Genomic DNA, 19,466 nt, shown 5'->3' with positions numbered 1-19,466 from the left:
GGATAGCATCCTCTGAAATTCGAACAAGATTGTATTTGTTCCATTTTTTCTAAAATCCCTAAATAAACGATAAAATGTTCGCAAATCTTTGGATATGACTCCAAATTTAATGCATTTATATAGCGCTTATCCGCAGGAATTCTTTAGGTGTTTTACTTTTTTTTAAAAATCTCCTCGTGATGGAACAATATACTTCATTTTAGAATGAGATATGCACCATGTTTGATGCCAATACAATTTTCGGACACAGGGAAAAAAACCCCAACTATTTTACATAAAATGGAATGCCAAATAGTATGTCAATCTCCTATAAGAAAATAAAAAATGCGTACAAAAAGGCCTTACTTGTGCGCATACTGTCGGGTATCTATGAGTTAACGAAGGATACATTTAAAACTTCGAACCCAATTTAGTTCGTTCTGTGAATCCCAGCGTAGCCATCCTAAATGCATAGCCTGACATTCCTTTTAAAAAATTACGTCACAATGCAAGGCGATAAACACCAAAATAATCTGATAAGTGATGCAAGTCGGAATAAGAAATTTTGAGTTGGCTTAACTACTGCCATTGAGGAGAGGTTAATGTGTCGTTTCAGAATACAAATTAATATTTATGAGTAGTACAATCTGAAATGGACACAAAATACAAAACAAATTAAATTTTAAATTAATAAACGTATGTATCTGGATACTTTCTCTCTAAACTTGCTAGTTTTAAAATCGATTAAAGTCTATGCACATTGTTTTATAGATCAGTGTCATTGAAAGTGCGTTGTCTTTTTGTATATCAGTCTTCGAGGGAGAGGGGGGGGGGGGGGGGGGATGGCAGATAAAATGCTCTTAAAATCGCACCATCAAAAGAGCATCAAAATTTGCAAATAGAATATAGCACATTTTGAAATTTTATTTGAAAGGTTCTGTCTCCGAACATTTCATACAAATAAAACTCGTGAGAAACATCCCGGCCAGGCGGAGTTGTCGTACCAGTAAGGTCGTGGGTTCCAACCCCCATCACCGCCGCGAAATTTTTATTCTCTATTTTCTTTAGGCACTTTTCTACTCACTTCATCTCTTGTAGTTATCTTTAATAAACACATCACAGCATCTATTAGAAGTGGCATCAAAATCTAAAGCACAAAGACATAAACGTTCCTTTCTCCCGACAAGCATCAGATTATTCGATATGCAAGACTTATGAACCTCTATTATACTATTTATTTCACTTTTGTTCTTAGCTGCTGATATGGTTTACATTCCTATAGATAATTTTAGCGTAAAGATTATGTATATCTACTCACAAACTGATCTATTTGTACACCATTTTATTTATTTTATTTATTTATTTATTTATTTATTAAATATTATTATTATTATTATTATTATTATTATTATTATTATTATTATTATTATTATATATTATTATTATTATATTATTATTATGATGATGATGATGATGATGATGATGATGATGATGATGATGATGATGTGTGATGATGATTGATATGATGATGATGATGATTATTATTATTATTATTATTATTATTATTATTATTATTATTATTATTATTATTATTATTGTTATTATTGTTGTTGTTGTTGTTGTTATTGTTGCTGTTGTTGTTTTTTAAGCCAAAAAAAAAAAAAGAGAATTGGTTGTTTATTTTGGCTTACATTATTTTTTAAACCTGGTTCACATCGACAAAATACCAGATTTTTTTTCTTTTAGCTTATAATATGATGATTTAGGACAGCACTTGACAACCTTCAAGAAAAAATCCAATCATTTATGTGTACATTAAATAGAAGCTACCAGTGGCTATCATCATTGGAGTCCACCAAAAATAACATAAAGCAAAGAAATAGAAAAAAACCCCATCAAAATGTTGAAAAAAAAACAAACAAAAAGAAACAAACAAACAAGTTTAAACAAACAAAAACCAAAATAAAAATAAAACAAACATAACATCCGCCCTCAATCAACAATAATAATATTTGAGTCAATTCAATTAAAGAAGTTCATAGCCCCGTTCCAATACTTTACTTACGTCTAGATGGTTTTCATTCAAGATATTTTCCTAAACAGCTCGTCGTATATTTCGTAACACAGTAAGACCCGAGAAAAACAAACATCGGGAAATCCAAACGAGTCCTTTTCTCCAGTAATTTCTAATAAAGATAAGACGCCGTAAGCTTTGATGTGTACCGTAGGCACAATAAATAGGATTTCTCGTGATTGATGACAGACGCTCGCATTGATCTTGTCTGTGGATCACAGGAAAAAAAAAAAGAAATCACCGCAGACATTCGACCCAAATATTATTGACTATTTACTAGCTTGGGACAACTATAAAAAGGAGTGTAGGGCGTCTCAGTCCGGAGTCGGAAGCAAATGATTAGGACGAGGGGATAACGAGGTCTGGCTCCACTTTAAACATTTCGTAATTTACTCTAGGTGCGCGGTGATTATAATAATTGCGGATTTGGTAATTTTAAGAAAAACTAGTATCCACTCAAGGGCATAAAGGTAACTACATTCATGCACTCGAAAGTATAACAAACCTAAATGCCGCTAGGCCATTATATTTTAACTCTTTATCCTTTCTCTACAATGAAAAGTGGTGGTCTAGAAAGTAGATACATGAATTTAAAAACAGACGAATATATAAATATATGAAAAACAATAAACAAATGATAAATATATTTTTTTAAATAGTAAAAGGATTGAATAAATATATTAATTGATAAAGACATAGATTTGTAAATAATAAGTAAACAAACATATAGATACATTCTAAGTGCTTACACCATATTAATTTTACATTGACATTGTTTACGGAATGTAATGCTTATAGTGACGGACCTAGCTTCATGCCTTGATGTCTGAAAAGGCTTGGTACTATAAATCGCATTCTCTGGGGGACGAAATGGCCGAGTGGCTAAGGCACTGCACTGTGACCCTAAGGTCCCGAGTTCGAGCCCCGCTTCAGGCACTTTCGTTTTTTTTCCTTGGGCAAGATTATTAACCTCCAATTTGCTTACTAGGACAACCTGGGTGATTCCTATTGACATCAGACATCTTGTTTGATGAATTATCTATATTCCTTCGTGGAAAGCCTAGGCGACGATGTCTTATGATGTCGTGGCGGAAGGGCATAATAATAAGAATTGCCTTTTCTAACTCTGTTTAAAAACTTAATATGATGATATCGCCAAATCAATTAAAGGTGAAGTATAGATAAGAACCGAATTCTTCCTTGTAGCTTTTGATAGCCGAGTTAATGATGGTTCGATCACACTTCTTCATCTTTAGAGACAATTATAAAATATTATCATTGACAAAATAGAAAGAAAGAAAGTTAAAGAGAGAGAGAGAGAGAGAGAGAGAGAGAGAGAGAGAGAGAGAGAGAGAGAGAGAGAGAGAGAGAGAGAGAGAGAGAGAGAGAGAGAGAGAAAGAAACACCATACGGTATCTATACAAAAGCACACACTCAAATTATATACTCAATTGCGCTTGTTGTCGACATGAGCTACTTGGGCTTGATGAAATTTAGACAGCTCAAAAATAAATCCATTGCATTAGATTGGACATAAAATAAAAACTTTCAAATCTTAAGGCAATGCCTTATCCATTCAGCCTTTTCTCTTTACCACCCCCCCACCCCTCTCGTTTTTTCTTCCTCCCATTCTCATAGACCTTTCGGAGTTCCATAATCTGATTAAGACTGTAGGAGAAGATTGGGTGTCGCAGTCGTTTAACGGAGGGTAATCTGACAAAATACAAAGAAAAATATCTAAAACCGACGCATGTGAAAAAAAATCGCATTTTCGGAATTTACTTTTGAACTACTGTTGATGGGAGCTGATGTTGGATACTAATTTTTTCAAGTAAATATTTTGACTGTTTGGTCGTGGTATAAACTATAATTCAATTTCAAATAGAGCTCCCTAAAAATAAATTACTAGAACATTTGAATCGTAACTAAAGAGACAGATTTTGAATCTTGATGGAGAATTCCTCATCGCACCTATTTGACTTAAACATTAATTGTTGGTGAAACGGGCGTTCAATCAGATGACTTACTCCAAGCCACACATTGCTGTGGCAGCAGCTTCTAATGGTGCTCACACTATTATGTTACGACGATCGACCCAATCAGCAAAGTCCTTACCGCGCTCGTGCACCGTCGCGAACCCACCCGGAAGCTTCGTCACAACACACCGTTCAACTAGATGCTCTGCGGTTTCGGGTTCTAACCCACATCAGGTACATGTTGGACAGGTGGAAAGTCCCCACTGATGAAGCGATTTTGCCGTAAGGCAGGTCCTCGACCGAAGCCGATTCGCTACCACCCAGTGTCTCCTCTTACTGGTGGAGAAGCCTGGCAACTTCTCATCAAGTTTAGAGGAGTGTATGTCCCCGCCCCCTCGAGGGATTGAAGTCGTCCAAACCGACTTCCATCTCGTTTATGCATCTCTGTTCGTAGTCAGGGAAGCTGCGTACAAGGGTTGCCGTGACTTAATTCGGCTCGAAACGGGGCGCCGTCCATAATGCGCTTCAGAAGGGTATCCCCATTCCCTCTCTCTTTGAACTTATTGAGCCAGTTTACCATAATCGTTTCCCTCCGGACATCGGGGGCTGGATTGTTGCCATTATCGGGCCCCATTTTATAGGCGTTGTTGCCAGCGTTCGTGACACTATGTGCAGTGGCGATTTGAACTCAGTATCTCCTGGGTAGAGAGATATACCATACCGGTATGTCATACTGCCATTAAATCCGTATAGGCAATTATAAACTTAAGTTGGTGCTTTATGCGACACAATGGTTTTACTCATTGTTATTATGGTCAAAAGGCTTTGCAACATTTATCATCATGGACAACTTACAATAACAATATTATAATGATTTACGAAACATGGAGCGTTTTTAGAAGGTGATACAATTTTCTATGGTCAAAGTTAGAAAATCACGGGGATGTCAAAACTTTAACACTTATTTCCAATATTGACGAGGGAGGGAGCGGGGGGCGGGGATAACATGACCCATCGCATCAATTTGGCAGTATCTCAGTGAACCAAGCGTCAAAATGAGATTTTATCATCGAAATTATCAGAAATGCAACATTTACTTCTTTTGAACATCAAGAAACTGAATTCAGTCTTCTTAGCAAAGAACATATGTTTCATAATTGTGATTTCGTATAGGAACGATAAAGACAATGGACGTTTCGGAGACAAACCCTTCGTCAGCACAACAATAGACACATTAACGTGGAAAACAAATTAAATTGTATCGTTCCTAAACGAAGCCTCTCCATTTTCACTCTTTCGTTAGTATTTTCATGATCACAGGATTCAGGCAACCCCTCCCATTTTCTATAATTGTGATTGTAAGTTCATTTTTAAAAAAATAGTCGACACCGAAATAGTACCATTTTGAGACGTTTGGTCACTTTTGTAAAAAAAATGTTTAAAAATTTCAAAAAAAGCGTACCACAAGGTTCGTGGACAGGATTTCAAACTTGAGACACTTGCATTACAATTATGGCTAAAACAAACCAGACACTTTACTTCTTCAGTGCGCCAACATGATAGATAGGTACATTGACAGTGAGTGACATATAAAGCAAACTTTTTTCTTGTCAAAAGGAGTGTACAGCGTCAAGCAGCATTTTATTTATCGTTTCAGATCTTGGTAAAATTGGCTCGATGGTTTTTATATTCTGATTGTAGCCGAAAGTAATTATATATTATTATTGGTATTTTAACTTAAATATCATCAGATGCCTTCACTTTGTGTTTGCTTGGGCGGTATTAAAATGTGCCGCAACATATTTCAGCGTATTATATTATACATGCTGTAAAAAAGAATGCTTTTCTATAACCTTTAGCTACAGTAAACATCACGATCAACGAATTTTACTATTTTGTTCCTGAATGCTGTAACATTTTACATTTAACGCAAGAAAAAAAGTATGCAGGTCGCTAGGTGTTACAATCAGATTAAATCAACACTGCTTCACATCAATGTGACCTCCGAACTAAACGTCCTAAGGTTATACCATTGACTTTCTTGAACGCCGACTCGAACTGACTTACCTAGGCCCCTCACTCTGGCTGGAGCACAGGCCATCAATAATACTCTCTACCTTGAACCTGCTTTGCGCCATCTTCTCTGCTTCCCTCCGTCTATATTACGCCTTCAGTTTTCAAATACTCGCCTGTATCTAATTCGGGTCAAGTTTTAAGTCCAAGACTAATTACTACATCAGTGCAAGACACTCTTTAATTGGATTCAATAGTCTGATGTCACGTCGCCCAGCAACGGCGGCCATCGTGGTTCTAAACAAAGAAAATCGGTACTTTTTATTCTTCATGCTGGCTAGAACTTCTCATATATCTTGTGATCAGAATGTGTAAAATAATGATTTATAATGTTTTTTTTCCCTCTGGATACAATTTTATGCTCGTCGGAGAAAAATTTCATAAAGGCGTCCGCCGTTGTTCCGATCGTTTAGAGCCAGTTACTAAGATACCATGCGACCTTACGAAGGAAGTGACGTTACGACTGTTGAAGCGTATTGTAAACGTAGATAGTAAACCAATTATGACCTACCGAATCAATCCGATGTTATATCAGATCGACGTGCTCTTATTTTGCAGGTCTGATAATCCAAATTGTTGTCGGCTCATTGTTGTAATGTAATATTTTTATTGCCCTCTCAAACCAACACAAAATATTATCCATTACAACGCTGCTAAAACAAGCCCATAGTTGCAATAGGTTATCAGACCTACAAATATATGCACGTAGGTCGGAATGAATTAGATGGAAAGAAAATCTAGTTTAACGTCGAATTGGCCAAAATTATAAAATTTAAGTTGTTTGAATTCTAAACAAAATACTCACGCTCCTTAATAAAGCATTTATTAAACTCTAATTTAAGTATACTTTTCAAGTTGAAGCATCGGGTTCATCCTTCCTCTTCCCCCACCACCTCTTTCTCCTCCTCCTCCTCCACCTCTTCTTCCACCACCACCTCATCCTCCTCTCCCTCCTCTTCTCCTTTTGAAATACAGTGTTTAAACAATGGATCACAATTATTATTATAATTCTTCTGAAAAAAACATTTCACAAATTTTGGCCAGAAAACTCGTCCTTTCAAATATTATCGATCGATTAAAATGTCCATCGTTTGGTAAAAACCCTTAAACCTGGGATCCCCATTGATTTCTCAATTTTGAGAGTTTCTGGCGAGACAAGGCTCATTTTAATAAATCAATTTTTGAAAGACAAGTTTACTGGCCAAAAATTTTAAAGATTGTGATTGTTTTGGAGCGCCAAAGTATTGTGACAATAGAATGATTGCAATATACATAGATATATTATATATATTACGGCTAACAAACGTCATTATTATCAAGTCATTCAATAACGTGATTAAAGTCATAGTTTAATTTTTTTAAATTAAAAAGGTACAAACGAGAGAAACAAATGCATGGTTGTGATCAATCAATATCCACCTGTCTATGTGATTTTCGTAATGAAAAAATTGTATAATATTATTATTACCTTATGTAATTTATTGTAATGAATTAGATAATCTAGAAATTAATTTATAATTCACTAGCGTATAAACATCTTCATTGTCTGTTGAGCAATTTCCTGTTTTCCAGTTTCTTTTCCTTGAAAAATAGCAGGAAGTTAATCGCTTGAAATAGTTGCCCCTTCTTCTTCCTTCCTTCCCCCCCCCCCCCCCTATCTCCCCGCGCTCCACAACTTTTTAAATATTACTTCTTTGTCTGCTCGTAGATAAGAACACAAGACAATGTTTTCTACTTAAAAAACTACGTTATTTCTTTTTTAGCTGGATATATTATCCATTATCAAAGTAGGAGGCCTATTCCATATATAAATTTCCCATCCCTTATAGATAGATCGAAGATGACGTCACTCCGGCCTTTGTTATCGTTTTTTGCCATCCGCGTTCATGAGTAATGCTCACTGAACTGTATTAACCCGACTATAAACGTTCATGGATACACACAGTTTTGTGTGTTGGTCCGTTTTACTTCCGGATGGCAATGTTATGAGCTTCTTAGCCAAGCGCATACTATCTATAACTGCACAATTACCTAATTCAGAATAATGAAATTTAATACAACTCTGCATTAACCTTTCTGTAAGTTGTGGGCATCAGTGATGAATGGATTTAAAATTCTCTTCTTTTTTCTGTTGATAGTTTAGTCATGATGGACAACTCATCTTACGTCACTGCATTTGCTTACAAAAAAATACAAAACAAAAGAAACGAAAAAAAAAACAAAAGACAAAAAAAAAAAATAAAAAAAAATAAAAAAATAAAAACACAAGCAAACAAAAAAAAAAAAAAAAGAAAAAAAAAAAAGAGCTAACGATTTTTAATTGTTTGAGAGCCTATCTTTTTTTCAGAAGAATTGTTTCAAATAAAAACATCCTTTTATTCACGTGCAAGTGGAATAATTTCTTTAGGGAAGAGTCGAATAAATCAAGTGTCAGCCGCAATGCAGTGCCGCAAAGCGAGCAAGGGCGAGGTGACTTGCTTAAGGCCACCACATAAAGCTATGGGAATTAAAACTCGGTGCCTTTTGGGAGGGAAACAAAGACATTGAAAGACCATGCCGCTGTAGCACGCTTTATTGTTTGTTGTCTTCACTGTGGCAAAACTGAAACTGTAGACAAGGAAGTAGTGTCAAGAAGTATGATGTGTCAAGTAGTAATAATGGCGTCTCGATTAGCCCCAGTTTTCATTACATGGAGTTTGGGCGACGGTCTTAGCATTACAGTGATATTATTTGTTTAGTGAACATCTGAGCACCTGACTAACGGTGGGAAAATAATCTCTCTCTCTCTCTCTCTCTCTCTCTCTCTCTCTCTCTCTCTCTCTCTCTCACACACACACATACACACACACACATACACACATTCATCAAGCAGCTTTATTCAATGGCCAAACCAAGAACAAAAACCAAGTGGATTTACCCAAGCAAATAAAAGTAAAATCAAACAAAACAAACAACCACAAAACAACACACACACACACACACACACACACACAGAGAGAGAGAGAGAGAGAGAGAGAGAGAGAGAAAGAGAGAGAGAGAGAGAGAGAGAGAGAGAGAGAGAGAGAGAGAGAGAGAGAGAGAACGGAATTAGATATTCTGTGACAAAACCAAAGAAACAAATGATATTGCAATGCATAATCGAGCAGCTATCTTCTGAAACAATAAAACCAAGGACCAAAGATAAAACCAAGCAGATGCATTTCAGGACAATTCTAAGTTATTTCAAACCAGGACAGTAAAATCATTTAATTTTGTGACAAATACAGAAAGGCACATGACTTGATAATAAAATAGAGAGAAAGGCATTAGACAGCATGAGTCGTTGGTTCCCATCCACCACTCCCACCCCTTTTTTTCACACGTTCTCTCGGTTTGTGTATAATCTCAGTTTTCGATGACGGAAGCACATCTTTTTATCAATGCAATGATTTAACAAAGAACGAGAGTTCTTTAGTGACATGGTCTCACGGGAGTCGGATTCAGTCTCGATATCTGTAGCTTTAAAATCCACTTATCTTTAGAAAACGGTTAAAAACTGAGCTGTAGGGCATATCATTTGGACTCTTAGTATGTATTGTATTATAATATATTATGTTGTCATCGAATTTGTGTGGTTTTTAACATGCCAGTTCTATATTTTTATATCATACATGATGTGTTGATGTAAAGCGCCAGTGAGCAATTCTAAATTGGAACTAGGCGCTATATAAGTTCGTTATATCATATATTAAATTGCTTGCTACCCGTGAGATATGTTGGTTGACTATAGCGATCCACTTTTCGCCAGATTTAATACATCCAGTTACTGAATCACTGATATGTAGCCAAGGGGGGTGGGGGTGGGGGGGGGGGGGGAATCAATCAGACGGGCCCTCTGCTTGTTAGGCGAGTGATCATACAACTGAGCAATCGGGACAACCATGTTTTAAAATTATTGAATGGAAATTACGACCGTTACCATGACAATGGGTCCCGCCTATCGAAAGAGAAGTTATGCATCTTTGTATCCACTTGGCCTAATGAGTGGCAGCAAGCACATCAACTTTTCCTATGTAATTTTTTATTTGTTGAAATTGTCGACAATTTGATGCAAGTCTGGCAAAATTCTTCTTCAGCCATCGTTCGACTACCGCCCCTCTTTTTCCATCCCCACATCTTAGTCTCGAAATAGAGGAGAATACTTCATCTACTTATTCCTTGACAACTGCCACACAAATAGACTCATTTGTGCACACACACACAGCACACACACACACGCACACGCACACACACACACACACACACACATTTTAATATAATATTTTCACTACGGCTGATATTGTGGGATTTTAAAGTTTTAAAATTCAGTTTTGTACGACTTCGTGGCATTGTGGTATGGCAGTTGTCTCTTGACATGTGGTGCCTTGGTTCAAGTCCCGCTCGGGGCGACACGAGGTTGAGTCTTCATAAAAGACTCACAATATTACAACTCACATTCTCTCATTGAGTCTTTAAGGACTCACAATATTACAACTCCCATTCTCTCATTGAGTCTTGGAGGACTCACAATATTACAACTCACATTCTCTCATTGAGTCTTGAAGGACTCACGATATTACAACTCACATTCTCTCATTGAGTCTTTAAGGACTCACAATATTACAACTCCCATTCTCTCATTGAGTCTTGAAGGACTCACAATATTACAACTCCCATTCTCTCATTGAGTCTTGAAGGACTCACAATATTACAACTCACATTCTCTCATTGAGTCTTTAAGGACTCACGATATTACAACTCACATTCTCTCATTGAGTCTTCAGAAAGGATTCACAATATTACAACTCACATTCTCTCATTGAGTCTTCAGAAAGGACTCACAATATTACAACTCACATACTCTCATTGAGTCTTTAAGGACTCACAATATTACAACTCACATTCTCTCATTGAGTCTTTAAGGACTCAAAATATTACAACTCACATTCTCTCATTGAGTCTTCAGAAAGGATTCACAATATTACAACTCACATTCTCTCATTGAGTCTTCAGAAAGGATTCACAATATTACAACTCACATTCTCTCATTGAGTCTTGAAGGACTCACGATATTACAACTCACATTCTCTCATTGAGTCTTTAAGGACTCACAATATTACAACTCCCATTCTCTCATTGAGTCTTTAAGGACTCACAATATTACAACTCCCATTCTCTCATTGAGTCTTGAAGGACTCACAATATTACAACTCACATTCTCTCATTGAGTCTTTAAGGACTCACGATATTACAACTCACATTCTCTCATTGAGTCTTCAGAAAGGATTCACAATATTACAACTCACATTCTCTCATTGAGTCTTCAGAAAGGACTCACAATATTACAACTCACATACTCTCATTGAGTCTTTAAGGACTCACAATATTACAACTCACATTCTCTCATTGAGTCTTCAGAAAGGATTCACAATATTACAACTCACATTCTCTCATTGAGTCTTCAGAAAGGATTCACAATATTACAACTCACATTCTCTCATTGAGTCTTCAGAAAGGATTCACAATATTACAACTCACATTCTCTAATTGAGTCTTCAGAAAGGATTCACAATATTACAACTCACATTCTCTCATTGCGTCTTCAGAAAGGATTCACAATATTACAACTCACATTCTCTCATTATACTCAGAAAATGTGTTCATGGCTTGTGTTTTTTCTGTCCGAAAAATGCTTGTAATTACATTACGTCATGTACTGTCCTAACTCTTGGTGCTAGCTGAAGACACACCGTGAAGAACGCTCTTCGCACATTAACCCTCTCCTTGCCTATAGGAAAATCGTCACTTTCGTTACGATACAACCAACATTTTTCTTGTTCAAATTTCTTTTGTACATCGTGGAATTTAAAGATAATGAACAGTGTGTTGAAGAGCATGTTTTGCTAGATAAATTATTTATCGCAAGAACTTTACTGGTATTGTGCTTGAATGATAAAAAAAATATATTTTTGTGTTAGCTGGGTGTGAAGTTTTGGGGAATATCCTGAAAATGGCTGGTAAGGAAAGAGTTAAGTGGATACTGTACTATATAAAATCTTACTTTAAAAAAAACAATCTCTCTCCCGGGAAAATAAATTAACAATAAACATAAACAAACTTGTTTTGATTCAACCAGAATCAATTCATATTAATTAATTAATTCCATTCTTGAAGGCTTCTTCTGGCCAAGCAAGTTTCCTTCATTGAAAATCATTTTCCATATTTCGTCCCACAACAAAATGAACCAATCTCAAATAAATATTAGGAAATGCGCACTGCAATTAATCCGAAACAAATTATCTAATTGCTGAAACAATAATATAATTAGGAGTTAAAAACAAAAACAAACAAAACAAAACAGAATAGAACAAAACCATAGCATGGCAAAACAAAATCAATTGATAAACAAGAAACCTAATAGACTAGCTGATATCTTCTTGGCAAAATGAGACCCAGTATTTGGAAATAAATTCTCTATAAATTCCATCTTGTATATGTTCATTCCCACTTTAAAATAACGTGAGCTTTTATATAGCGCAATAACAATTAACTCTCTCCTCACAGACCATTTCATGGGTTTTCCTCAAAACATCATTAGCACACAACATAATATAGGATTTCAAAGCTCTAACCCAAATGGGATTAGAATATGCTATAGAGGTCTATGTCATTTTGTTTAGTTCTTAAAACTATATCATAAAATGTTTTCAAATTTTGTGACGTACAAAAGACAACTCAATGAGAAAAATGTTGGTTTCATCGTAACGAATGTGACGATTTTCCTGTGATTGGTAAGGAGAGGATTAAACGTGTTCATAACGCTATACACTATGTACAATGTTTTCCGCTACACCGATATCCCGAAACATTGATAACACTAGAAAATAGCCTTCGTTAAACGTTATGTGCGGCTATGTGGTCTTGTGGTGTGACACTCTCTTTGGAATCGGAGGTCCTGGGTTCCCGCCTCACTCGGCGTATAGATGAGTTCTTGGAAAAGGCTCTTTACTCACAGTCTCCCACCGTACTCAGGTGTAAAATTAGTACCTGTCCGTTAACAGCATTGTCTTTGTCGGGAAAAAAATGTAATATCGCCTAACAGACGTCATGTCTCGTTCTATATGTTTCGTGTTGCTCTTGGTCATGGACTCTTTGTAAAGCGGTTTAAAGCACGTTTAAAGGATATTGCGCTATATAAAATATCATTCTTTAAAAAAACTTATAGACTGACACTTCCTTAAAAATTACATGAAATTGAATGTAAGCTTCAATTTAATATATGAAAACAGATAAAATGGACGTTTCGGGTTGCCCTTTTATCACCAAAACAGGATGAATGAAACACTGCAGACGAATGAGATAATGCGGTAGTGGCGTTGTTAAGATGATTAAACAAAAACGGTTTTTGTTTATTCATCTTAACAACGCCATTATCGTATGTAGTGTTTCATTCATCCTGTTTTGTCGATAAAGGGGAAACCCGAAACGTCCATTTTTATCTGTTTTCATATATTAACTTGAAGCTTACATTCAATTTCACATTGTTAGTTATGTCTTTGAGCTTCAAGCAGCGACATTTACATTAAACGTTACGTCTCAATACAAGTCGATGCATATAAAAAGTATGTTGTTTTCTTTAACAATTTTTTCGATGAAACTTAATTTTAATTCAAAAGCTTATTTAGAAATAATAAAATAATAATAATAACAACAACAAACAAAATAATAAATAATAATAATAATAATAATAATAATAATAATAATAATAATATATAATAATAATAATAATAATAATAATAATAATAATAATAATAATAATATACATATACTACTACTACTACTACTACTACTACTAACTATAATACTATATAATATATACTATACTATAATAATAATAATAATAATAATAATAATAATAGTAATAATAATTTTAAAAAAAAGGAAATAATAATAATAATAATGATAATAATAATAGATATTAAATTGTTTCAATTAAATCTTTTCAAAACTCAAATTACACTTCAGTTTCTCGCTAATTTAATCATTAAATCAAGATCCTTTCTTTTTGTTTTCATTGGGAACAAATTAGAGTCTTGTCAACGAAACTTGTCATGAAAAAAAAATGTGTGATGACAAAGCATACCGGTTATAACAAACAACACACATACATAAACATAAAAGAAATCTCATTGCTAGAAAATTGATAAATAAAACAAACCAACAATTGCTTTATCTTCAAAAAAGAGGATTTATTTTCTCTGTTTTAAATTTAATTTTCTGAAGATTTAATCTTTATGCTTCCGTTCAGACTGCGTATCGTCTTTATAATGACATTGGACACTTCCTGGATAACATGGGTAAAATATGGAAAACACAATAATATCAATGATAATTATTATAATAATAATAATGATAATATTTATGAAAAAAAATAATGATAGGATGATGATGATTATGATGATGATGATGATGATGATGATGATGATGAGAGATGATGATGATGATGATGAGATGATATAGATATGATGATGGATATAATAATAATAATAATAATAATAATATTGATCATATCAATTTATGAAAAAAAAAATGATATGGTGGTGATAATAATATTAATAATAGTAGTAATAATAATAATAATATAAAATAATAATAATAATAATAATAAAATAATAATAAGTAATAATAATAATTAAATATTAATGATGATGAAATAATAATGAGAATTAATAATAAAATGATAAAATAATAATAATAATAATAATAAAATAATAATAAATAATAATAATATAATAAAATAATAATGATAATAAGAGAAGAAGAAGAAGAAGAAGAAGAAGAAGAAGAAGAAGAAGAAGAAGAAGAAGAAAGAAGAAAAGAAGAAGAAGAAGAAGAAGAAGAAGAAGAAGAAGAAGAAAGAGGAGAGAGAGAGGAGGAGGAGAGAGGAGAGGAGGAGGAGGAGGGGAGAGAGAGAGGAGGGGAGGAGAGAAGGAGAGAGAGGAGAGAAGAGAAGAAAGAAGAAGAGAAGAAGAAGAAAAGAAGAAGAAGAAGAAGAAGAAGAAGAAGAAGAAGAAGAAGAAGAAGAAAAGAAAGAAGAAGAAGAAGAGAAGAAGAAGAAGAAGAAGAAGAAGGAGGAGGAGGAGGAGAGGAGGGGAGAGGAAGGAGGAGAGAGGGAGAGAGAGGAGAGAGGAGGAAGAAGGAGAAGAAGGAGGAGGAGAGAGAGAAGAAGAAGAAGAAGAAGAAGAAAAGAAGAAGAAGAAGAAGAAGAAGAAAGAAGAAGAAGAAGAAGAAGAAGAAGAAGAAGAAGAAGAAGAAGAAGAAGAAGAAGAAGAAGAAGAAGAAGAAGAAGGAGAGAGAGGAGGAGGAGAGGAGGAGGAGGAGGAGGAGGAGAGGAGGAGGAGGAGGAGGAGGAGGAGAGGAGAGGAGGAGGAGAGGAGGAGAGGAGAGAGGAAGAGGAAGGAGGAGGAGGAGAGGAGGAGAGAGAGAGAAGAAGAGAGAAGAAGAAGAGAAGAGAAGAGGAGAGAGGAGAGAGGAGGAGGAGAGAGAAGAGAAGAGAAGAGAAGGAAGAAGGCAGAGAGAAGAAGAGAGAAGAAGAAGAAGAGAAAAAAGAAGAGAAATATATTTCTATTGCGCCTTCTGTCTGGAGAGGCCATGGCACATTAGGAGAAATCTCAATTAAAGCTGCTTTCGCCATTAAAAGTTTAAAAAAAAGAAGAAGAAACTTTACAATGTTTAAAAAAGGTAGCAATTTTCTATTTCGAGCCATAGAAACAGAATAGATCCTTATGATCTCGCCAGCTGCCATGGTACTGTTGCTACAACCCAATTTACAAATTAATGTCAATCAAACAATCTGAGAAAACCAAGGATCCGAGGAGATTATAGATAGACGTCGAGATCGAAGCTGTCGTTACTCGGGTCATTGTTATTGGTTTTTCCCATCCGCCTTTATGAGTAATTCCCACTAAACTGTATTAACCAGACTATAATGTTCAATGTTACACATAATTGGCAATGTTGTGAGCTTCTTAGCCAAGCGCGTACTATCTATAACTATCACTCACCCACTCCCTCATTCCTATGAGCTGATCGCGGGATGGAGATTTCACAACCTTACGCCATTCGACACGGTCTCTGGCTTTTTCCAGAAGGCCATTACGATCTAGGCCTGTCCACTCTTTGATATTGTCTTGCCATAGTTATTTTTCCTGTCTTCCTCTTCTCCCCTGCTCCTCTACAATAGCACCTTGCACGACAGTCTTGTACATATTATATTTCTAATAGTCTATATCGATCGGTTAAATGGACAAGTGGAATGGCCCGCATTATAAAAATGTTTACCAAGAGTGACTTGTTAAATTCCTCTCAACCATAAAGATTAAAAGGGTTGACATGAAACAGTAGCATTGTGAGCTGATAGAAACTTGGTTCAGACATTTTTTAAGAGAGAGCAAATGAACATATGAGTTTTGACAAATTATCCCACTTATTATTAAAACCTTCCTTTTAATGAAAATAATGTCCATTTACTTTATATTTTTAAAAAGCACGCACCCGTTTAGAAAGTGATTTATACTTTTAAGTTTATATATTTTTTTTAATTCATGAAAATGATTTAGACTTTTTAGACAAATTTTAAAATAATCCTTAACATTTCCACGAGAATGTGTTGAAGGGGCTTTGCAACGCTCCATTTACCTTCACTCAGTTCTTTGTTATTGTTTTTTACTATCCATGTTTATGAGTAATTCTCACTAAACTGTATTAACCAGACTGTAAATGTTAAAGGTTACACACAGTTTTGTGTGTTGGTCCGTTATACTTCCGGATGGCAATGTTGTGAGTTTCTTAGCCAAGCGCACAGCATTCACACAACTTCATTTCCAAGGCATACCATGAGCGTCATCTGTTTGGAATGGTTTTTTTTTTACAAAAATTATTGCCTGACACTTGGACTTGTATTTTGAAGTCAATTTGAGTTAATTAGATGCACATTGCAATAAATTAAAAACACAAGAGTTCTAGCCTCACTGAAGAAAGAGCAATACAATCGTTTCGAGCTCAACTCATTAACCCTCTGCTGTTCAATGAAAGAAGATCCGATAGTTTAGTCGGTAGAGCATTTGCTTCACACGAAAAGGGACCAACATCAATCCCGGGTGCAATCGAGAGATATTTTTCTGACCCCCCCCCCCCCCCCCCCCCCCCCCCCCCCACACACACACACACTAGCGAGATTTCAAGTTTGAGTAAATGCGAAGATGCGAGTCATTTAAATCGATCGATATTTGAAGGACGAGCTTTCTGGTTTTGAATACGTCTTTTTCCAGAGTACGGCAGTTTACTGGTTAAATGAAGCAACGTTATCATCTCGGGAGTGCGCTGAACTCATTCTTTTATTTTTTAATACGGACAGAGAGACTTGTCTGTTCTTTTAAAAACAGCCTTACTGTTAGCTTTTAACTCTCTCCTTACCGATCCCTTTCAGTATTTTCCCAAAATGGAAGGCTTACCCAGCAGAAAAATTGCTTTTTAAAAACTCAAACAATCTCTCTACAAAACAACTGTTCTTATTATTTAAACAAAGGTAATTGTGATGTACACAATAAATCTGAATAAGAAAAAATGTATATTGTTTCGTAACAAATGTGACGATTTTGCTGTAGGTGGTAAGGAGAGGGTTAAAGCAATTTATCAATTGAATTTTAATTTTACTAAAATATTCCTCTCCACTCGGGTCCCAGTTGTTGAAATTAATCGGAGAACAAAACGATAGACAATATAATTTGTGTTCCCCACATGGCGCAGTCCCAGTAGAATTATAGAAAATTTGAAATGGGGTCATTGAACTGGCGAGATCAATGATTACCCACCGTCTCAAAACAGTGTAAACTCAGGGTGAATCAGATGCCAAAACGTGAATTTAATGCGAAAATGATCAGATATATTATTATGGCATTTAAATCTAAAGCAATACTATGCTGCTCGAAGCTGTGGGTGTAAAAAGTATTAAACAAAAATGAATATAGCAGCTTAAAAACAAAACAAAACAAAAACAACAACAAAAAACCAAACACGGAACGTTTCAGGATCAAAGCCATTCTTCAGCCAACAACCAAAAAAAAAAAACAAACCCAGTAGATATATAAATACATACAGTGAAAAAATTAGATAGACGCCAGAGAAATATTTACCACTTCCTTTCGGTAACAATTGAGCTTTTTTATATAGCGCAAAATCCACTAAATGTGCTCAAAGTCAAAGCGTTTTACAACAGCAACCTTAGCCAAAAGCAACACTTAACATGTAGGACGGGACATGACACCTGTTAGGCGAGATTATCATTTTTTCGGACAGAGACAATGCTGTTAACGACCAGGTACTCATTTTACATCTGAGTACGGTGAGAGAATGTGAGTAAAGAGTCTTTTCCAAGGACTCAACTATGCGCCGAGCAAGGCTCGAACCTAGGACCTTCCAATCCGAAAGCGAGTGTCATACCACAAGGCCACATAGCCGCACAACAATAAGATCTTGGAATACAAACAAAAGAAGCGTTCTGTGGTTACTAGGCATTTTAATCATGTCACTTTAAGAATGAAATAGCCATTGTAATCAATCCTACCTATCAACAGTAATTTCCTCCTTTTTACAATGCAACTGCAATTTTTAGCATGTAAAACACCCCGACATTAAACTGATTTGAAGCGGTGCGTAACAATTGGCCTTTTCATTTTGTGTTTCAGACGAGAAAAATTGGGAAAAGGAGGGGGGGAGGGGGGGGGGGGGGGGGGCGACGATGCAAAAAACAACCTCGAAAAATGAAAAAGATAAAGAAATGGTAAATAAGTGAATAAACAAACACGCACACACACATACACACACACACACACACACACACACATATATATATATATATATATATATATATATATATAATATCAAAGTATAACATATACTACAGACTGTATATCTGGTTAAACAGTTTGTATGAATAGTATTGAAAAAACCATAGACTGCACATACAGTCTAGGATGATATTATGAAGATTCAAATATATATTGGACTGCACATACACTCTAGGATTCTGTATAAGGAAGTATCAAATATACTATATACTGCACATACATTCTAGAATTATGTATAAGCGAGTACCAACTATATTATAGAATGCACAAATATTCTAGAATCCTGTATAGAGAAGTATCAAATATACTATAGACTGCACATACACTCTAGAATTCTGTATAAGGAAGTATCAAATATACTATAGAATGCACAAACATTCTAGAATCCTGTATAGGGAAGTATCAAATATATCACAGACTGCACATACACTCTAGGAT

The 19,466-nt window shown here is 35.3% G+C and overlaps 1 protein-coding gene across 2 annotated transcripts in view; it reads left to right on the top strand.

Annotated features, from left to right (window-relative positions):
• LOC144971125 (rap1 GTPase-activating protein 1-like) overlaps nt 1-19,466 on the top strand; it is a 401,598-nt gene that overhangs the window by 648 nt on the left and 381,484 nt on the right. The window lies entirely within an intron of this gene.

This window comes from Berghia stephanieae, chromosome 4 (genome assembly GCF_034508935.2).
Source record: "Berghia stephanieae isolate SIO BIC M18660-M18661 chromosome 4, UCSD_Bste_1.3, whole genome shotgun sequence".
In the NCBI taxonomy this organism is placed as follows: domain Eukaryota; kingdom Metazoa; phylum Mollusca; class Gastropoda; order Nudibranchia; family Aeolidiidae; genus Berghia; species Berghia stephanieae.
This window is presented reverse-complemented; position numbering and strand designations above follow the sequence as displayed.